At 44.7% G+C, this 5,000-nt stretch overlaps 1 protein-coding gene across 1 annotated transcript in view; it reads left to right on the top strand.

Annotated features, from left to right (window-relative positions):
- LOC134461100 (zinc-binding protein A33-like) overlaps positions 1-5,000 on the top strand; it is a 56,803-nt gene that overhangs the window by 26,903 nt on the left and 24,900 nt on the right. The gene's annotated exons all lie outside the window — the stretch shown is intronic.

Raw genomic sequence — 5,000 nt, 5'->3', positions numbered from 1 at the left:
TTTATTAAATTTGAATTTAAATTTTTAAATAGGTCTGGTGAATAAATAAAATATGAATTCGTCATTTGTGATTTTCACGCATGCCCTGTGGTTCCCTAAACTAGGAATCACCTAACATTTGGTGTCTATTTTCTGTAATTACACTGCAGTATGTTACATTTACCCAGTGACTACTTGCTGTGCGTGCGTGCGTGCGTGCGTGCGTGCGTGCGTGTGCAAGGCCGCTGACAGCTTTAACTGGGCTCGGGACAAAATCATCTGAAAGGGCCTCCCTCTCAATATACAATGGAATGGGGTGCCATTCTCTCATATTTACAGTTTAGTAAAGTCATATTTAAGATTGTGCTCAATATGTGACTAAGGTAAATGACATATTTTGAGAATGCTGGTCAATATCAGAGAGGAAAAAGATATCTTCTTTGCTCTCCGTCAATAAACAGTTGACCAATGTGTCAGGTGAAACACTCTCTATGTGTGTAATATGTGAGGTAAATAATTCATATTCAGGATGGAGGTCAATAAACAGTAGGCCAATGTCTCAGTAGAAAAACTGTCATAGGGTCGGTGCCGGAACGATTGCACACAGGGCCTCAGGGTAAAACACTTGTAGGACCCCCCATACGGCCTGCCAAGATCATAATAGGCCAGGCCTAAACCAGAAATATGGGAGGGCCCTGGGCTCAGGGCTAAATGCCCTACTCGCCCCTCCTCCACCCCTGCATAGGGTTAATATGTGCCTGAGTAAATCAATACTAGTGCCAGAGTTAGTTCTGGCCTGGCCATGGTAGTCAAGCGCTAGCTGCTTATTTGTCTCAGATGTTATAGATGAGCTAATCAATCTCCATTTCTCAGTTTCAATTTTGGCACCTTTTTAAAAGTTTTCGGCTTTGTTCCCAACTCCTGCTGGCTGGTCACTTGTTCCCTGCCTCCCCAGCACCACCTTGTCGTGTATGACATGGCATGGGCTACTCCTTGTCATGTTGCCTGCTCTGTTCATGGGGGAATTGTTTGCTCTCCTAATCTTAAATTGGGTGAGCATTCCCTATGCTGCCGCCGTCCCCTGAATCTCTGCTTTCCTGGTGTTCATAGAAACCAGGGGACTCCTCTGAACAGAGCCATACCAACAAATATAAGTCATAACTATTCAAGAAAGAATTTCATTGTCAGTTTCTTATCTGTAATGGTCCTGACAGAACTGATATTTAGAATGGTGAATACACTAAATCTCAGGTGAAACACTTTCCATTCAACTTCTATCACAGCATGCCGTCCACCAAAGAGGATCTTTATCATGTACAGCAGGAGTCCCCAACCTTTCTGGGTGTGAGGGCTACCAAGGGCTATCCGAGGGATACTGAAAGCTAGCCGAGGGCTACTTTTGTTCAAATCCTCTACTGATGTCTTGGCATCATTCTCAAATCACACTGTTATTGAATGATAATTTGCTTATAGGTTATAAAGAATAAATAATCTAATATTTAAATTAAGAAAAGCATTAACTGTGACTAAAATCTTTTGGTCGTCACTGTTTTTTAACATCCTTGGTGGGCACCTCAGAAGCTCCTGGAGGGCTACCTGGCGCCCGCGGGCACAACACTGGTGACACCTGATGTACAGTATAACGGAATGCCCAAATACTATATCTGCACTCCTTTTTCCACATATTTCACCATCTGCCTTGTCCACTTGACATCTGATTAGTATTGTACCAAAGCTTTTTTAAAATATTAATTTACAAGTCCCCCAAATGTAATGAGTCCACCAGACCCGGGAGCACCCCTTCGGTAAGTGTACAGTATTGTCCATCCAGGGATTTGACCACTACAACAGTGTTTGTGTGTGTGTGTGTGTGTGTGTGTGTGTGTGTGTGTGTGTGTGTGTGTGTGTGTGTGTGTGTGTGTGTGTGTGTGTGTGTGTGTGTGTGTGTGTGTGTGTGTGTGTGTGTGTGTGTGTGTGTGTGTGTGTGTGTGTGTGTGTGTGTGTGTCCAGTGTAAGGAAGACGTCTGGCCTTGGGCACCCACATATGGGAGATGGAGGTAGAGGGGCAACCAGCTCTGGATAGTGGGCGTCATAGCTGAGTCTGCCCAATGTAAGGTAACAGGGACTTATCCAACACAGCAAACTGCTGGTTTCTCTGGCACGATGGGAGCATCTATCAAGCACACTGCACTCCACACCACCCAGTACTGCACTCCACACCACCCAGTACTGCACCCCACACCACCCAGTACTGCACTCCACACCACCCAGTACTGCACTCCACACCAGCCAGTACTGCACTCCACACCAGCCAGTACTGCACTCCACACCAGTCAGTACTGCACTCCACACCAGTCAGTACTGCACTCCACACCACCCAGTACTGCACTCCACACCAGCCAGTGCTGCGCAGTAGACCAGTCAGTACTGCATCCCACACCAGTCAGTACTGCACCCCACACCACCCAGTGCTACATCCTACACCAGTCAGTGCTACATCCCACTCCAGTACTTCTCAGTGTAAAGAAGCCCCAGAGGATCCGAGTGCAGCTGGACTGGGACAGAGGAGAGCTGTCACTCTGATATCACACACACACACACACACACACACACACACACACACACACACACACACACACACACACACACACACACACACACACACACACACACACACACACACACACACACACACACAGAGATATATATATATATAGAGAGAGAGATTATAAATTTTACTTAATGAGTACATTTATAAGTAGGGATAAGTACAGTACACACACACACACACACACACACACACACACACACACACACAGCAGCTCATCTTCTGAGGTTAGACGTACACTATCATGATAATCAAAACAAAAAACTATATAAAATCTGTGGCTAGTGGAATACCAGAATGCAGAATGACTAGTGACTCGGGAAAACAACTAGCCACAGTGGCTGGTGGGTGAAAAAGTTAGTGTCAGGCCCTGGACTCAAGGGCCAAATGTGCAATCAAGATGGATTAACCAATGAGCTTCCAGTTCCTCTAAGTCCCTGCCCAGCCCCTCCCTCCCTGAATGAGGAAGTGAAGCAGAGTGACAAACGGCAACTCATACAGAACTACTCTGGTACGTCAGAACTTATTCAGAACACAGGTTTGAGAAATCTATTGTGTTTACTACAGATTCTATAACACATGTTGTCATGCAAATATTCATAGATATAAACAGGGTGTCGTTTTTAAGAACTGAACAGGAATGACAGAGAGAAATGCTTTTTTTCAAACTCCTGAAAGTGAAAGTAAAGTGTTCATATGAGCCGTGAGCTTTGTGAATTCACAAAACAAAGTCAGAAGGGCCATATTCAGCACACAGATTTGAGAATGTTAAAACGTGTTATTCTCCAGCACATTTCAGTAAATGATTGTAGAGGTCAAGACAATTTCCTGTAAAAGAACTGAATACAGATGATAGAGAGACTGACTTGTTTTTCCCACTCCTGAAAGTGAAAATAAGTTGTCAAATGAGCCTTGTGCTTTGTGTAGACACTTAAGGGGCTACTGGGTAAAAAAAGGTATTGTATTTTTCTAGCCTAAGTGTTTGTGTGTGTGTGTCTGTGTGTGTGGGGGGGTGAACAATTTGTCACATGGATGAAATGGATATGGGCTACACTGAAAAGTTTTTTTTTTTGCTTACTGCTAGTTGTTTTGGTGCTGGAAAAAAAATGGAGCATGCTTTCAAAATACAAATACAATACAAAGATCCCTTCCAAAGAGAAGATGTTCGTTACATTTATCTAGTAGCCTCCTGTAGTTCAACTCCACATTTCACAAAGGTGCACACAGAATAGCATAGAAGAATTGAAGCACAGAATAAAAAAATGTCAACTGCTGGTTGCATTCTTCTATTCTGTGTGCACCTTTGTGAAATGTGGAGTTGAACTACAGGAGGCTACTAGATAAATGTAACGAACATGAGTCTTCTCTTTGGAAGGGGTCTTTGTATTGTATTTGTATTTTGAAAACATGCTCCATGCCCTGATCTGGATCTTTGTTCTTGTTTTTCAAACGTAAGGCTGTAGTCACACTGTGATAATTCATAAGCAAAACATTGTTTCTGTCTCTGTGGGTTTAGGCCTGGGGGGGATATGGCTTCCAGCCTGGAGGAGGATCTGACCTGTCCTGTGTGTATCGACATCTTCAAGGACCCTGTTCTCCTCTCCTGTAGTCACAGTGTATGTAAGGCCTGTATAGTAATAATAATAATAATAATAATTGTATTTGTATAGCACTGTGTCATACAAGGCATGTAACTCAAAGTGCTTAACAAATGGGAAAAAAAACATTGTTAGAGATAGATTTAAAAGGAGAGGTATAGAGGAGAGGCAGAAAAAGCAGGAAGGCAGAGGAAGAAGAGATAGACAGAGAATATAGAGTCATAAGGTCAACGTAGGTTAGGACCAGGATTCTTAGATGTGTAAGGTCCATAGTGGCTGGGCCTATCATAAGTCATAGATAGTCACACAGAGATTAGGCGCTCAGGTGCGGCCCCTGGTGGCATCAGGGGTGAGGAAAAACTCCCTTTCGCTTGATTCATAGTTTGTAAGGGGGAAAAAAAGCTCAGTGAGGTCTGAGAAAAAAGACCCCCTGTAGTCAGGAAGAAACCTCAGGCAGAGACCAGCGGCCACCTAGGGGAGCCCCCTGCCAGGGCTGTTTGCGAGTAGTAAGGGCGCTGCGGCAGCTGGGACACTATGACGCCTTGGCAGCTAGGAGTTGGCAAGGATGAAGAGGTGGGTCTTCAGCTGCTTCTTAAAGGAGTCGACGGAGGTGGCTGATCGGATCTCGATGGGGAGGGCGTTCCATCTCTTGGGCGCATAGCAGGCAAACGCGGCGTCGCCGATCTTCTTCTGCGGGGGGTTGGGGGTCCTTAGCAGCTTGGCATCAGTGGACCTGAGAGCTCGAGCAGGGGCATAAAAAGAGAGCATGTCTGAGATATAGCTAGGGGCAAGTCCATTTAATGCTTTAAATACTG

Source organism: Engraulis encrasicolus, chromosome 13, assembly GCF_034702125.1.
Source record: "Engraulis encrasicolus isolate BLACKSEA-1 chromosome 13, IST_EnEncr_1.0, whole genome shotgun sequence".
In the NCBI taxonomy this organism is placed as follows: Eukaryota; Metazoa; Chordata; class Actinopteri; order Clupeiformes; family Engraulidae; genus Engraulis; species Engraulis encrasicolus.
The sequence above is the reverse complement of the archived record's forward strand: the minus strand, read 5'-3'. Positions and strand labels throughout refer to the sequence as shown.